At 44.1% G+C, this 18,182-nt stretch overlaps 1 long non-coding RNA gene across 1 annotated transcript; it reads left to right on the forward strand.

Annotated features, from left to right (window-relative positions):
- On the forward strand, window positions 1–17,413 carry LOC123724456 (uncharacterized). The gene is made up of 3 exons (XR_006757015.1): window positions 1–470; window positions 16,889–17,008; window positions 17,110–17,413. It is a non-coding gene; the product is annotated as an uncharacterized lncRNA (long non-coding RNA).
- The last annotated feature ends 769 nt before the right edge of the window (window positions 17,414–18,182 follow it).

Consider the following 18,182-nt stretch of genomic DNA (forward strand, 5'->3'; position numbering starts at 1 on the left):
ACTAGTGGAATGCGGGTCTCTATTTTTCGGGAGCTGCCACAGCCATCGGGGTTTGAGCTGAGAAACTGGATCCTTCCTCGCTGAAACACTGCCCTACCTGTCGAATTTAAGGCAGGGATGTGTTTTTACCAGGAAAAGAAACTGCCTCAAAATATTTTGTATTTTACCTAGGCTACATATCACAATATAGGCTCACATCTGGATTCGTCACTGCACAGGCTGAATACGACATATCATGATGAAATTTGCCTAATGCTCGTCAGACTGTTTCCTCTCTCACTTTGATACATTCATTGTAGCTTAGAGTGGAAACTAATTTACATTCCGGCAACGTGAGTACATAGAGGCAAACACATAGCCTACCGTTAGATGCATACGACAAATTCAATTAGAATATTTTTTGGGGGGGAGACAGCACAAATAGATGATGGCTTTCGAGGTTTAGAAGCTGGCGAAATCAGATTTACAAGGTAAGACTTTCAAGAATACTGCTTGAATTACATTTTCATTAGACTATTCATTAGGATGTGTTGGGGTTGAATGAAAAGCCTAGATTTGTGAAAGAATGACAAGATGTTGGGGATATAGTCTATTTCTGTTTAATGCATCGGTTTGGTGGTCCCCAATGTAGGATATGTCGTTTCTTTGTATCTTGATCTCAGCTCTCAGTTTTAAACAGGGGTGTTGTTCAATTTCTGAACTGCCCCTATCGATCTGCCAGTGTTGCTAAGATACAGCAGTGCCATGAAGGATGGAGGGCAAGTGCTCGGGTGAGGGGTTGCAGGGACACTGCAATTAACAGTAATAACCTATGATGCATGCATCTCAACTGGTTCCTGACTGGTAGGCAACAATGTTTTAGGTCAAGCGTGGAGGCTCCGGCTTGGTTACTTTGTTGCACCAGGAACTGAAAAAGTTTATGGGCACGGACGTTAGGCCTACACGTTTGTATTGTCCATTTCAAATTCACTTCTTCATTTAGAATCAAGCATGTGAGCTCCAGGTTTCAATTTTTTATGTCATGTGCACAAGTACAGTGAAATGCCTTTTGCAAGCTCTGAACCCAACAATGCAGTAATCAATATCAATGTTGCACTAAAAAACAATATAAGGCAGAACAAAAACACACAAGAAATACAAATAATAGCATATTTACAATGTGCAGGGATACTGGAGTGATTTACATATGTATAGGGGTAAGATGACTAGGCATCAGGATGTATGATAAACAGAGTAGCAGAAGCATAAATGAAGATTGTATGTGAGTGTGTGTGTGCATGTGTGTTGAGTCAGTATACATGTGTGTGCATGTTATGTGTGTGTTGGAGTGTGGTGAGGCCTGTCAGTGTGCATAGAAACGGTGCAATTAAAAAAAAATCAAATACAGTTAGTCTAGTAGCTTGGGGATATAGATGTCCTGGATGGCAGGGAGCTCGGCCCCAGTGATATCCTGGATGGCAGGGAGCTTGGCCCCAGTGATATCCTGGATGGCAGGGAGCTTGGCCCCAGTGATATCCTGGATGGCAGGGAGCTCGGCCCCAGTGATGTCCTGGATGGCAGGGAGCTCGGCCCCAGTGATGTCCTGGATGGCAGGGAGCTTGGCCCCAGTGATATCCTGGATGGCAGGGAGCTCGGCCCCAGTGATATCCTGGATGGCAGGGAGCTTGGCCCCAGTGATATCCTGGATGGCAGGGAGCTCGGCCCCAGTGATGTCCTGGATGGCAGGGAGCTCGGCCCCAGTGATGTCCTGGATGGCAGGGAGCTCGGTCCCAGTGATGTCCTGGATGGCAGGGAGCTCGGTCCCAGTGATGTCCTGGATGGCAGGGAGCTTGGCCCCAGTGATGTCCTGGATGGCAGGGAGCTCGGTCCCAGTGATGTCCTGGATGGCAGGGAGCTTGGCCCCAGTGATGTCCTGGATGGCAGGGAGCTCGGCCCCAGTGATGTCCTGGATGGCAGGGAGCTCGGTCCCAGTGATGTCCTGGATGGCAGGGAGCTCGGTCCCAGTGATGTCCTGGATGGCAGGGAGCTCGGTCCCAGTGATGTCCTGGATGGCAGGGAGCTCGGCCCCAGTGATGTCCTGGGCTGTCCAAACCACGATCTGTAGCGCCATGCGATCGAGGGCGGTGCTGTTGCCATACCAAGCAATTTTACGTTTTTTAAGTTTTTCATTTTAAGTCCTTAGTGATTTGGACCCAGAGGAACTTGAAGCTCTCGACCCGCTCCACTATAGCCCCGTCGATGTGGATGGGGGCGTTCTCTATTTAATGTTCTGCTATTTAATGTTTCAATGTGGTTGTTGTATCCATACCAGTTTTTATTATAGGCCAATAAGATATTTTGTTATTAAGTTATTGACAGTTATGTGTAAGTTCCTATCAGTGGCCAATTTCAAAGTTGCAAAAGAACGTTGGTGTGGAGGCGACTCTTAAATTGTACCTTCTTAGATAATTGATCATACTTAATGTAGAACTAATAGATTCATGTGTTGATATATGCACATGATAGCATGCTATATGGGTATTCATTACTATTTCTTGCCAATTGAAAATATGGGTTTTTCATGCTAGCAGTCGTGACACATGTCACAGTGGGAGCATAACTTGTTTTTAGAAATGTTAGCAAATTTATTGAAAATGAAATACATAAATATCTCCTTTACACACCCCTGAGTCAATACTTTGTAGATGCACCTTTGGCAGAAATTACAGCTTTGAGTCTTTCTGGGTAAGTCTCTAAGAGTTTCCACACCTGGATTGTGCAACATTTGCCCAATTATTATTAAAAAAATTCTTCAAGCTCAGTCAAATTGTTTGTTGATCATTGCTAGACAACCATTTTCATGTTTTGCCACAGATTTCAGTCAAAACTGGAACTTGGAACATTCACTGTCTCTTCTTGGTATACAACTCTAGTATATTTGCTTACCATATTTTCCTACAGGCTGTCTTCCTCTCCGACAACTGAGTTAGGAAGGACGCCTATATCTTTGTATTGACTGGGTGTATTGATATACCATCCAAAGTTTAATTTATAACTTCACCATTCTCAAAGGGATATTCAATGTCTGCTTTACCAATATGTGCCCTTTGCGAGGCGTTGGAAAACCTCCCTGGTCTTTGTGGTTGAATCTGTGTTTGAAATTCACTGCTTGACTGAGGGACTTTACAGATAACTCTATGTGTGGGGTACAGAGATGAGGTAATCATTTAAAAAACATGTTAAACACTATTATTGCACACAGAGTGAGTCCATGCAACTTATTATGAGACTTGTTAAGCACATTTTTACTCCTTAACTTATGTAGGCTTGCCATAACAAAGGGGGTTGAATACTTATTGACTGAAGACATTTTAGCTTTTCATTTTTAATAAGTTTGTAAAAATAACATCTCGAAAAACATTATTCCACTTTGACATTATGGGGTATTGTGTGTAGACCAGTAACAAAAACTCTCAATTTAAACCATTTAAAATTCAGGCTGTAACATAACAAAATGTCCGAAAAAGTCTAGGGGTGTGACATTTATGTCAGGTGGGCTTAAAGGGTACAGTAGCATAAAAAGCACACTCTTTATACAGAATGTAAATGGAATAAATACATTTTGTTCAATATTGTCAATACTAACTTTGCATAATATTGGAGTCGTATATTTATATCCCAAACCATTGGTTTCCAAATAAACTCTGCAAAAAAAGAAACTGCGTTTATCTTCAGCAAACTTAACATGTGTAAATATTTGAAATATCTTCCACCAAGGCACCTGCAAGTTCCCGGACATTTCTCGGTGGAATGGTCCTAGCCCTAGTCCTAGCCCTCACCCTCCGATCCAACAGGTCCCAGACGTGCTCAATGGGATTGAGATACGGGCTCTTCGCTGGCCATGACAGAACACTGATATTCCTGTCTTGCAGGAAATAACGCACAGAACGAGCAGTATGGCTGATGGCATTGTCATGCTGGAGGGTCATGTCAGGATGAGCCTGCAGGAAGGGTACCACATGAGGGAGGAGGATGTCTTCCCTGTAACGCACAGCGTTGAGATTGCCTGCAATGACAACAAGCTCAGTCCGATGATGCTGTGACACACAGCCCCAGACCATGACGGACCCTCCAACTCCAAATCGACCTCGCTCCAGAGTACAGGCTCATTGAGTAACGCTCATTCCTTCAACGATAAACGCAAATCCGACCATCACCCCTGGTGAGACAAAACCGCGACTCGTCAGTGAAGAGCACTTTTTGCCAGTACCTGTCCCGCAGGTGTGATGTTCGGATGTACCGATTCTGTGCAGGTGTTGTTACACGTGGTCTGCCACTGCGAGGACGATCAGCTGTCCGTCCTGTCTCCCTGTAGCGCTGTCTTAAGCGTCTCACAGTACGGACATTGCAATTTATTGCCCTGGCCACATCTGCAGTCCTCATGCCTCCTTGCAGCATGCCTAAGGCATATTCACGCAGATGAGCAGAGACCCTGGGCATCTTTCTTTTGGTGTTTTTCAGAGTCAGTAGAAAGGCCTACTTAGTGTCCTAAGTTTTCATAACTGTGACCTTAATTGCCTACCGTCTGAAAACTGTTAGTGTCTTAACGACCTTTCCACGGGTGCATGTTCATTAATTGTTTATGGTTCATTGAACAAGCATGGGAAACAGTTTTTAAACCCTTTACAATGAAGATCTGTGAAGTTATTTGGATTTTTACTAATTATCTTTGAAAGACAGGGTCCTGAAAAAGGGACATTTCTTTTTTTGCTGAGTTTATTTTATGAGTAGACTTTACTATTCTGTCTTTTTCACCATAAATCACTGTTGTTACAATTAAGCCCAGTATGCTCATATTAAGCCTGGTTTATATTGAAACACATGGGGATAGTGTGTTGATATCCCTAATATTCAATAAACCTGAGCTGTCACGTTCTGAATCCTCAAATTCCCTGTCATAAAGGAGCCAAGGCGCAGCGTGCCGGTAATTCCACATCTTTATTTCGGGATTCGAAATCAAAACAATAAACAGGTACGCAGTAAGAACGTAATGCACTGTGCCGTACACACACAGAAATAACAATAACCCACATAGACATACAACACATAGAATGCCCACCCCATGTCACACCCTGACCTAACCAAACAGAGAAAAACGACTCTCTCAGGTCAGGGCGTGACAGTACACCCCCCCCAAAGGTGCTGACTCCCGGCCGCAAACCTGAACCTATAGGGGAGGGTCCGGGTGGGCATCTACTCATGGTGGCGGCTCTGGTTCGGGACGTAGCCCCCACACCGCCCGCTGATCCCCCCGCTTCTGTGTCGCCGGAGGAACCAGACCGTGGATCAGCGCTGGAGGCTCTGAACTGCCGACCGCCGCTGACGACTCCGGGCTGCAGGCCGCTGCTGAAGACTCCAGGCTGCGGACCGTCGCTGAAGACCCGGGGCTGCGGACCGTCGCTGGAGGCTCCGGGCTGAGGCGCTGGAGGCTCCGGACTGAGGAGCGTCGCTGGAGGCTCCGGACTGGGGAGCGTCGCTGGAGGCTCCGGACTGGGGAGCGTCGCTGGAGGCTCCGGACTGGGGAGCGTCGCTGCAGGCTCCGTGCCATGGATCATCACTACTGGTTCCGCGCCATGGATCATCACTGGAGGCTTTGTGCCATGGAGCATCACTGGAGGCTCCGGGCCATGGATCATCACTGGAGGCTTCGTGCCATGGATCATCCCTACATGCTCCGGGCCATGGATCATCACTGGAGGCTTCGTGCCATGGATTATCACTGGAGGCTTCGTGCCATGGATCATCACTGGAGGCTTCGTGCCATGGATCATCACTGGAGGCTTCGTGCCATGGATCATCACTGGAGGCTTCGTGCCATGGATCATCACTGGAGGCTTCGTGCCATGGATTATCACTGGAGGCTTCCGATGGGGAGCTGGTCACCGGTCTCACCAGACTGGGGAGACGTACAGGAGACTGGGTGTGCAGAGCAGGCACAGGGCACACTGGGCTGTGGAGGCGCACCGGAGGTCTGGAGCTCAGGGCTGGCACACCCCGTCCTGGCTGGATGGTCACTGTAGCCCAGCAAGGGCGGAGCGCCGGCACAGGACGAACTGGGCTGTGCGGGTGAAAGGGGGGGGTACCGTGCGTAGAGCAGGCGCAGGATAACCTGGGCCAAAGAGACGCACTGGAGACCAGATGCGCTGAGCCGGCGCACTTCTTCCTGGCTGACGGCCAACTCTAGCACGGCATCGGTGAGGAGCTTGCACCGAGCGCACCGGGCTGTGAGTGCGCACTGGCGACACAGTGCGCATCACCGCATAACACGGTGCTTGCTCGTTCACTCGCTCCCCACGGTAAGCACGGGGAGTTGGCTCAGGTCTCAACCCCGACCTCGCCAATCTCCCCGTGTGCCCCCCCCAAAAAATGTTTTTGCCGCTGCCTCTCGGGCTTCTGTCGTTGATTCTCCCCGGTCCAGCTCGTCTTCCCAGTCAGCGCATGCTGCTTGGCTTTCTTGTGGTGGGTTATTCTGTCACGTTCTGAATCCTCAAATTCCCTGTCATAAAGGAGCCAAGGCGCAGCGTGCCGGTAATTCCACATCTTTATTTCGGGAAACCGAAACAATAAACAGGTACGCAGAACGAACGTAACGCACTGTGCCATACACACACAGAAATACCAATAACCCACAAACACAGGTGGGGAACAGGCTGCCTAAGAATGATTCCTAATCAGAGACAACGATAGACAGCTGCCTCTGATTAGGAACCATACTCGGCCCAACAAAGAAATACAAAAACAACATAGACATACAACACATAGAATGCCCACCCCATGTCACACCCTGACCTAACCAAACAGAGAAAAACGACTCTCTCAGGTCAGGGCGTGACATGAACATAAATGTTTTTTTCTTCAGATTTAAGTTGATTAAAATACCATGCATCTATCCATGGTGCCTTTACCAAGATGAATTCATTGTTGTCTCTTAATGTAGTGTTGTGTTGTCTCTTGTCGTAATGTATGTTTTGTCCTATATTTGTATTTAATTTGTATTTTTAATCCCGTCCTTCAAGAGGCCTTTTGCCTTTTGGTAGGCTGTCATTGTAAATAAGAATTTGTCGTTAATTGACTTGCCTAGTTAAATAAAAATAAATATATATAAAAATGAAGAACAATTAAAAGCCTCTTTACTCTCTCCAAGACGTTTGATGCAGAGAGAGAAGAATAAGATCAGCATGAAGGATATCAGGGATAAAAGACCTATAAGTAGTGGATAAAAATTGAAACAAATGAGGGACAAGAAGATGACTATTGGATGCAGTTAAGGCCGTGGCATTGTCATATTGTTGTCCCTAATTCATCCAGGTGTTTCTATCTTTTGGTTCACCACATGTACCTTTGTCATACAACAGTAGAGTGGGAGATTAGAAACTGTCTTCAGACAGGCTTTAGGAAGACCAGTTGAACTAATTCATAAGAATACCAGTACAGCAAATATGAATCAGGTTTCAGATAATTTATTGAAAGTTGGGTGTGTTATGGTTTTTGTTGCATGGCTTCTTATCCACGGAGGACCATTGCGGGTTCAGGTTTGTGTTCTAACCAAGCAATAGCACACCTGATTCAACTAATTGAAGTCTATGATTAGTTGATTAGTTGAATCAGGTGTGTACTGGTTGGCAAGAACAAAACCCTGAGCCCAGATTGATCTTGGCGGATACGATTGACACCCCCCTGTTATGAATGCTTCTTCCATGATGAATAGTAATGATCAATTGATTTTAATATGTTTAGGGGAGATGATTATAATTTAAGCTTACATAAGACATGTCTGTTTGTACATTTTTAACATTTGGAAATTAATTAAAATTGATTATTTAAGAGGTGGGCTTATTTGGAACCCCCATGGGCTTAAAGGGAACATTCACTACCCATTTAGCCCATTCTGGACTTTTCACGTTTGATCAAATATTTTTATCTCACAGGAAAAAAATGGTGTAAGCAAAGTCATAAAACTTCACATGAGAGATGAATATGTTTTATGAAAATGAGGTCTGTATACACTAGAAATGTCTAAATAGGTACACTTACCCTACCGGTAGCCCTAATTGCACATAGCCTTAATAGCCATAGGTGTTGTAGCAGATGAAGTATAGCTTAGTGAATTGGATTTCCACTTAATACTCTAGGAATGTATGTATAGCCTAAACATTCCGTGAGGAGCTTTGAAATACAAATCCCTGTCGCAAAATTCTTCGAATGTCAGAGCCTAGGCTCACGGGCATCCGGCTCAATGGTCCAGATTGTGTCAATCATTGGCTATTTGCCATACCCTGTTTACTATATTTGTTATTGTCACTGTTTCATTTCAGTTGTTTTTTTTACCCACTCAAATAATGTTTACATCAATTAACAGTTACGTTGTAATTAGCACACACACACATAATTAAAAAACATAGTAGCTGTCACGTCCTGACCAGTAAAGGGGTTATTTGTTATTATAGTTTGGTCAGGACGTGGCAGGGGGTATTTGTTTTATATGGTTTTGAGTGTGTGTTTATGTAGAGGGGCGTTTGATTTATGTATTCCGGGGTTTTGGTCATTGTTCTATATTGTATCTTTCTATGTCTGTTCTAGGGTGTTTAATTCTATGTTTAGGTTTTGGAATTGGGGCCTTCAATTGGAGGCAGCTGTGTATCGTTGCCTCTGATTGAAGGTCCTATAATTAGGAGTATGTTTGTTTTGGGGATTGTGGGAGGTTGTTCTTAGCACTGCTGTGTTTAGCCTGCAAGCCTGCAAGCCTGCAAGCCTGCAAGCCTGTGTTAGTTAGTTAGTTAGTGTTTTGTTTAATAAGTATTCACAAATAAAGTTAAGATGAGCACTCGACCCGCTGCGCCTTGGTCCATTCACTACGACGAGCGTAGCAGTAAGCTGTGTGTAGGAATGTGTTATTGAGATGTTGATTTTATCGAACATGCATTTTCTTCAGCCTAATTAATTATGTGACCGACAGAATTTAGGAGTCATTCAGCCTATGATTTTGTTGGAGTAGATTAGATAAGAGACAAAATGAGTCAGTTCGAGCCTGTGCTCATTGACCCATATGGTGCTGAGGTCTCGGCTCAAATTCAATATCCGGTTCTGGGACTACACTGTCAGTGATACTGCCCAGGAACTATAGAGCATTCAGCTATCTTACCGTAAAGGACTACTAACTGTGCAGCCATGTATAAACCTTTTTTGACAAGCACCAAAATGACAATCACACAATTTAAACCAATTAATCATACTGTAACTATTTACCGATGATTTATAAATGCAACATGTAAAGTGTTGGTTTCATGAGCTGAAATAAAAGATCCCAGAAATGTTCCATACGCACAAAAAGCTTATTTCTCAAAAATGTTATGCACAAATTTGTTTTCATCCCTGTTAGTGGGCATTTCTCCTTTGCCAAGATAATCCATCCACCTGACAGGGGTGGCATATCAAGAAGCTGCTTAAACAGTATGATCATTACACAGGTGCACCTTGTGCTGGGGACAATAAAAGGCCACTCTAAAATGTGCACTCTTGTAACACAATGCCACAGATGCCTCAAGTTTTGAGGGAGTGTGCAATTGGCATGCAGACTGCAGGAATGTCCACCAGAGCTGTTGCCAGAGAATTTAATGTTAATTCTCTACCATAAGCCGTATCCAACATCGCTTTAGAGAATTTGTCAGTACGTCCAACCGGCCTCACAACCGCAGACCACGTGTATGGCGTCGTGTGGGCAAGCGGTTTGCTGATGTCAACATTGTGAACAGAGTGCTCCATGGTGGCGGTGGGGTTATGGTATAGGCAGGCATAAGTTACAGACAACAAACACAATTGCATTTTATCGATGGTAATTTGAATGCACAGTGATACTGTGACGAGATCCTGAGGCCCATTGTCATGCCATTCATCCGCCGCCATCACCTCATGTTTCAGCATGATAATGCACAGCCCCGTGTCGCAAGGATCTGTACATAATTCCTAGAAGCTGAAATTGTCCCAGTTCTTCCATGGCCTGCATACTCACCAGACATGTCACCCATTGAGCATGTTTGGGATGCTCTGGATCAAAGTGTACGACAGCGTGTTCCAGTTCCGGCCAATATCCAGAAACTTCGACCAGCCATTGAAGAGGAGTGGGACAACATTTCACAGGCCGCAGTCAACAGCCTGATCAACTCTATGCGAAAGAGATGTGTCACACTGCATGAGGCAAATGGTGGTCACACCAGATACTGACTGGTTTTCTGATCCACGCCCCTACCTTTTTTTAAGGCCTATCTGTATTCCCAGTCATGTGAAATCCATAGATTAGGGCTAAATTAATTTATTTCAATTGACTGATTTCCTTAAATGAACTGTAACTCAGTAAAATCTTTGAAATTGTTGCATGTTATGTTTTTATATTTTTGTTCAGTATACATATTAATTAATATTTATCTCACTATAATAAACCCCTTTACGATCCCCTTAAAGTGTACCTTAATTAAAGTGTTACCCCACAGGGCAAAAACTGGTTGAATCAACATTTCCGCGTCATGTGGAAACGTTGATTCATGTGATGACGATGAATGAACATGGAAAACTGAATTGCATTTTTCAAAAGTCATCAATGTAAGGGAATTTCATCTTTTTTTCACCCAAATTTGAACCTAAATCAAATGACATGGTGAATTTTGGGGGGGATTTCACATTAGTTGACAACTCAACCAAATGTAAATGAAAACTAGACGTCTGTGCCCAGTGGGACAGGATTTTCTGTTGCACCATTGAGGATTTTTTAAAACATTTTGTACAGGCATGTAGACTTATATAGTCCACTCTGAAGTATTTTCCAATTGAGCTCAACAACATTCATCAATTCGATCTTTTACTAGGTTAATAATATGCTATCCAGGGAATTGAAAGTGCCAGCAGAAGGCCTATAGACACAGCTGTAACTAGGTTACTCACTTCTAAGGCCATACAGAGTGCTGTTAAAATGTGTCCAGTGAGAGTTCTAAGTAGGTTACTGTACGGAGCATCCTCCATTAGAACCTAAAATAGGTTATTCACACAATGATTCAATTGCGAAGTAACCTACTGTAACATCTTTGTGCACAAGGACCGCTGTCAGTGTGCCGTAAATAGGCAGGTTGTCATGCAGACTGATGTCCGATAGCGAGGTAGATATGTTGATGTCGGGCTCATTGAGACAACATGCGGTGCAAGGCAATCCGGGTTGCATAGCTATCTTTAACAACACGTAGTTGGACTAGGACTTCCCTCTTTATTCCACTTTAGGAAACCCCCTTTTGAAGCAGAAAGTGGCATACTGTATTTATTTTATAGCCATGCCCATCTTCTTTTAAAAAAAAATGCTTCCAGTGTGTGTGTGTGTGTGTGTGTGTGTGTGTGTGTGTGTGTGTGTGTGTGTGTGTGTGTGTGTGTGTGTGTGTGTTTTCACGCTCAGCTACTGCCGTAACTGGCTCTGGATTCCTAACAGATGGGATAGTCTCCTTGCAGAGACAGCCATCACATCAGCCATCCCATCAGCTTACAGAAAATGTGATGGCTTTGTGCAGTCAGGCTTTTGATCCTGTCAGTAACAAGTTTGTCCTCACCTGGGAAATTTGATGTGTGCTCAAGCCTGGCAGGAGTAGAGATGCTTCCTGAATCTAATATCCCATTTCTCCCACACACACACCTTTTATTTACAGGGGGACTTCAGACCTTGATATCCTATCCACCCCATCTTGTAGCCTACCACTGTTTCCCTTTTCATTGGGTAATTGTACATTTTTAGTGTCTTGGGTTTTACAACATTCATTGCATTTGCATATCCCTCCTGTTTTAGTGTAATCCAGTATATCTGAGCTGTTTTTCAGGTAGGCCATGCTCATAACATGCCCGCTGTATCCTAAGTGGTAGTTAGTGAGCCAGCTTGGGGTTAACTGTGTCAGACCAGCCCAGACTAGCTGAGGCTGCGTTCCAGTACTCTGTCACCCCTGCTTTCCACTGGATGGATGGGCTCTGCGGCGGGCCCTGGCAACAGGCCCCAGACCTGGGAGTCTGTGAGAACCTTCAATGGTCACAAACTGGCAGGAAGAGAGGCAGAGGGAGAGAGCGATGAAGGAGCAATATTAGATTGCTGTATTGAGTAATGAAGATAGAAAGGAATTGAATATGGCAAAGGGACAGAATGTGACACAGTGAAATGATTGGGAAATGTGATATGGGGTGAGGATCGACAATGAGGAGGTTAAAGGGGCCACTCAGGGTTGAGAGAGAGAGATAGAGAGAGAGAGTTAGGCGGGATGATGTGGGAGGAGGAACAGGACAGCAAGGGAGGGAGGGGGACTTGACCTTTAAGAGCCCTCTGTGTGAAACCTCCATTTATTCTCTATTCATTCTCTATTCAACTGTGCTTTTTTGCCACGCATTCGTTTCTGCAATTTTGTCAAGGACAGCTAAAAATAACACAACCCTAATTCAAAAACAATGAAATGCCAATGATCCTTAACAATGGAACGTCTGCCTTGCATTATTTCTCATTGAGCACCCGCAGTCACCATTGGTTGAATTTGATAAAATGATGATAATATGTGGAGACTCGGGAAATGAAGTAGGTAATTTTACATTGTTGGTATTTAATAAAGTGAGTCAGGCTGTCTGGGGGTATCCATTGTCCTGCTAAGTGGCCTCTCCTCTGACAGTAGCCAGGCTGCGTTACAGTGTTATAGCCTTGAACAGAGCAGGGAGCTGAGCTGACTCACACACTCAGCAGTAGCTGGTCAGTCCTCAGAGAACAGACCTCCAAGCTAGGACTTATTGAGCAGTAAGCACTGTGGAGGGAAGAGGAGAGGACATCAGGGCTTCAGAGAACATTTATGGAGTTTAAAAATCTTAAGTCTAAAGTCAGTTTTAAGTAGTATGAAATATAGCATATCCATGATAAAACAGCTAATTATGAAATATGCCTACTGTGCCATATTCCACAAATAAGAACTCATGTATACACAGACAAATGATATTACTTCTCACTAACTCACATACTGTCTCATCTACTTGGTATTATCTGAGCACTGTTACTGCTTCATACAGTTGAGCTGGTGGTTTGTGGTAGAGGACAGCAGTATTCTGACAGCAGACGGTCTCTGAATCAGCACTGAGGCTCCGTAACAATGCCATAGCGAAGGGTCATACAAAGACTTAAGAGACAGCACAATACTCCTCTGGAGCTCTCACTGTGACTATGTTTGTCACTGTGACTATGTTTGTCACTGTGACTATGTCTGTCACTGTGACTATGTTTGTCACTGTGACTATGTTTGTCACTGTGACTATGTCTGTCACTGTGACTATGTCTGTCACTGTGACTATGTTTGTCACTGTGACTAGGTATGTCACTGACTATGTCTGTCACTGTGACTAGGTCTGTCACTGTGACTATGTTTGTCACTGTGACTAGGTCTGTCACTGTGACTGCACTGTAAACTCTCATTCCACAGAATAAGGCATCCATCATAAAGCTCTGTCTCCAGCAGCTCTGCCTGCACTTTCTTAAGGCTGCTACACAATGAGTCACGTCCTGATCTGTTTCACCTGTCCTTGTAATTGTCTCCACCCCCTCCAGGTGTCGCTGATTTTCCCCAGTGTATTTATCCCTGTGTTTCCTGTGACAGTTTGTCTTGTATGTTTTTCCAAGTCAACCAGTGGTTTTCCCCATTCTCCTGCTTTTTGCTATTCTCCTTTTTCTAGTCCTCCCGGTTTTGACCCTTGCCTGTTTCTGGACTCTGTTTCTGCCTGTCTTGACCACGAGCCTGTCTGCCACTCTGAACCTCCTGGACTCTGATCTGGTTTTGACCTTTTGCCTGTCCACAACCATTCTCTTGCCTACTCCTTTTGGATGAATAAACATTGTAAGCCTCCAACCATCTGCCTCCTGTGTCTGCATCTGGGTCTCGCCTTGTGTCATGATACAACGTCTACTGTTGAAGTCTTTTTTTCATCACTTCTTTTTGCTACAATGCCATGGCAGCCAGCTGTGAGGCAATGTTTCCAGGGCAACAGAGGCACCTCACTCCTCCACAACTCCATGTACAAAATCAGGACAGAGATGGAACAAAGAGTCTTACTTTGTGTGTGTGTGTGTGTGTGTGTGTGTGTGTGTGTGCACCTCAGACGGCTGAGGGTGAGGTCACTCGCAGACTTGACATGCACCATGACCGCTGCATCATACATTAGCAGTGAGTGAGACCAGAGCCAAGCCTGTGGTTGTTGCTTGTGCTGTATGTTCCTGTCACAGGAAGATAGCTATAGCGTATCTCTCTACAGGTAGCAATCACTCAAGTCTCAATCTTCTCTCCTGAATCTCCCTCCAACTTCCACGCTCCTTTCAATCTCTCTCCTTCTCTCTTTCTTGCTCTTTTTTATGATGTCCCTGTTCTCGGGATCCTTAAGTAGGCTCCACAGCTTTAAGGAACGAATGCAATGCTTGCTGGTGAATATGTCATCTAAAATATATATTTTTTCTAATTGGGAACAATGCAAGGCATTATTGGAGCTTTAGTGCTACGCCCACACATGAAATCACAGTGCCTATAATTGAGTCTGAAGCTGAGGCAGCAGTACCCAGCAGCAGCAGCAGCCTGCCATAGCCACCTGTTTAGTTCAGTGGAGCTAGGCTGTTCCACTGCCAGTGTGTACTTTACGGATCTCTTCTTCCTGAGTATTAGTGTGTGCTGTATGCTATTGTTTTTGGAAGCATTTTGGTAAGCCCAGGCTGGCCCACTTGTAAACATTGAAATGTTTGTGGCTCAACAGTCTTTTCTGTATGTTAGTCTTTCCTTGTCTTTCTGTAAATTTGATTCAGTGAGCGTTACACACATCTCTGCTAACCGCACAAAGAAGCAGTCCAGTCTATTATTTTGGTAGTCATGGAAACCTGAAGTCTCCTCTTTGGTGAAAGCCACAGTGCCATGTTAACAGAGAACAGAGTACAGACACTGATACACCCTTTACCAATAGCTCAAACATTGTAATTACAACAGGTGTTTCTGCACAACCATATATCTATGTAAGGGGGTAAATCCATTTGAAATCAGTCACTATTTGACATCATCCCTTTTGATTGAAACAAAACCTGCCATACATGTTTGCCCGTGGAAGAAGTGGTCAGAAAGTTGACCCATTTGTCATACCCCACCATACCATGAGACATGCATGTCTTCATCACTGGAAAAGATAAAAGGTTGAGTTTGATATCATTTAAACGCTTACAAACAGGGTAGTCAAGCTATTGTATCTTCTTTTTTTTTTACCTTAAACGTCAATTAATCTAAAAATGCATAGACTCTACTGAGATGTTTGTGTTGTGCCCGCCATCAGTTCAGACACAACGTACTCTGGAGTACAGAGTGGGTGTCAATTCAATCATAGAAATTGAATTAATAGAATGGACCTATCCCTTCAGACCACTACAATTTAGTTGGTACACCATTAAAATTAAATTGACATTTTACTTGTAATTACTACCAAAAAGATGGCTGCCGGTCCACCCACCTTTGAATGTCAACTTAAACGGTCATGTCTATTCTATTATCTATATTTCTATGATTTCAATAGGTCTCCTATGGTCCTGTGTAGCTCAGTTGGTAGAGCATGGTGCTTGCAACTCCAGGGTTGTGGATTTGATTCCCACAGGGGACCAGTATGAAAATGTATACACTCACTACTGTAAGTCACTCTGGATAAGAGTGTCTGCTAAATGACTAAAATGTAAGGAAGTTGGGGGGGGAAACATTATATTCACTAAGTCAAATTAATTTATTGTGATAGAGGTTTCATGATGCTTGTATCTAAATCAAAGGAGATCATTTTAAGATTCTATCCTTCAGTTGGGGTCTCTATAAGCTTGAATATGAGGTCCTAAACCTAGCATGAAAGTGCATCATTGTAGCTGTGTGGGCTAATATAGTCAAAATGTTTGCCTTGGGGTAAATTGAGCCAATGGCAAGTTGAGCAAATTGATGTGTTTTCCTCCCAGACCTAATGCATGGCATTATCACTGGGACATGAGGTAACAACAAGGCCTGGCCTAGGTCAACAATAAATCATAATAATAATAATAAAGTACTAAGTGTTTGTTTGGTGTTAAGCTTGTGTTAAAGTATGCTTAAATTATTCAAAGACAAAAAAAGTGATTGTGATTGTGTTGAATTGTGTTTGGGAAATAAAGATACACATGTAAAAACTAATGTTTAGATGAATTCTGATTATTTCCAAGGATACACAAAATCTTGAAATATATGTAGATATCTTTGCTAGAAAGAATACTATATTTCCCTTGATGGAGTGATACTGAATGTAAAAAATGGCTCAATTTACCCCACTATGGAACATTTCGTTCAAATCAAAAAGGGTGTTGTTAAAAAGTGATTGAATTCAAATGGATTTGCCCAAGAGCTTACCTACACTGTTGCTCTCTGTGAGCGCTGCATTGTATTGTGGTTGCATAATTGCCAGCATATTATGGTCGAGTCACTGTGGAACATTATTTGGTGATTTACCTCTTTCTTTCTACATGTCATCTCTGGTCTTTGACAGCAGAGTGCCTCAGCCATACTGTAGAGACTGTCTCTTTTCATCTATAAGCTCCGGGCCCCGGAGAGGCCCAAAGATAGAAGCACATCCTCTGTTCTGTCCTCAGAGACAGGCCTGAGAATGAGAGGGAAATTAGGTGTTTGGGAGGAAAGAGGAAGTCAAAGAGCATAAGCAGTAGAGATGGAAAGCGGTTTTAGGCTGAAGCAGGGGAATATGGGAGATGGAGAATCTGCTATACTGTGACGACAAATTCTAATTCTGTTTTGTGTGTTTGTGTATAAAGACCAAGGGAAAGAGTAAAGGCCGAGAGGGGCTCAGACGTGGCTTTCTTCACAGCAGACACAATACTTTGAACGACACAAAAGCTTTAAAATCAAATACTGTCATAAAGTCAAATACCAAGGTAAATGTCAGTATCTATATTCCTGGGAATCACCACAATGCCTGTGTGTTATAAATGCACTATTGATTCACGCCCTCACTTCTTTTATCTCCTCTCTCCAGGGGTCTACTGCTTCCTGAACAACAGTGTGTTGGTGTCTCAAGGGGACAGGGATCTGGAAACAAGTAGATAGGGAGCAGGAGATATAGGAGCTACAGGGGCCACGGTGTCTATCTGCTCCTCAGTTCCCCTGTGAGGCTGTCTTTGTGTCAGGGATCGAGAGGTGGACACACACATACAGCCAAGGACTGGCTAACAGCAGGACTAACCCACTCTGAAGGGCACTGGAGGGCCACTGGGCAGAAGGTTGGCATCTGGCTGGCAGAGAGGGGGCACTGTGGTGAGCAGGCGACCGCAGCATCGAGATAACAGATTAGCCAGAACAGCAGGTCAGGGCACATTATCCTGACACAATCTGTACTTCCACCAACACCACACCGCAGAATTCAATTAAACCCTACTGCTCCTGTTACTGGCAGGCAGTGGTCCAGCCTCACACACATACACATATACACAAATAATCTCCACTGCTGGACAGCTACTGAGCCCCCTCCCTTCCCTGCTGTCCTGTTTGACGATCAGCGCCAGATGGAGGGATGGGAGATTTTGATTGGTTTATCTTTTTTTTCCAATCCAGTCACTCATTGCCTCACGGTTCCTTGGAGATCATTCATTGGTAAGCTGTTTTAAGGTCATCATATCTACTTTTCTTAAGATTCTGGGTCAATCCCCTTTGTCATTATGGTCAGAATGCTTTGATTACTTTGGGGGTTTTACTGTATTCTGTTTTTACTCTGGCTGAAAACCACTGGAATTTAGACAGAGTACCTGGACCCAGAGCATTAGAAGGGCTGGTAGATGCTCAGTCTGCCAACACAGGGACACACACCACTCACAGCCTCAATGAGAACTAGACTACAGGGCACCAGACCCAATGTTTCAGAGGAGAACACAAGGTCCTGAGTAGCTCTGCTAGTCTCAGAATCTCTGAAGTGGTTCTACTGACAGAAAAAAAGCTTGAGCGAGACAGGGGCAGAAGAGAGAGCGAGACAAAGGGAGGCGGGGAGACGTGTTATTTGTTCAGGATGACGAGAGACTCGATGGAGCTTCTTTCATATCAGCCTCCCAGCAGTCT

This window comes from Salmo salar, chromosome ssa10, assembly GCF_905237065.1.
Source record: "Salmo salar chromosome ssa10, Ssal_v3.1, whole genome shotgun sequence".
Classification (NCBI taxonomy): domain Eukaryota; kingdom Metazoa; phylum Chordata; class Actinopteri; order Salmoniformes; family Salmonidae; genus Salmo; species Salmo salar.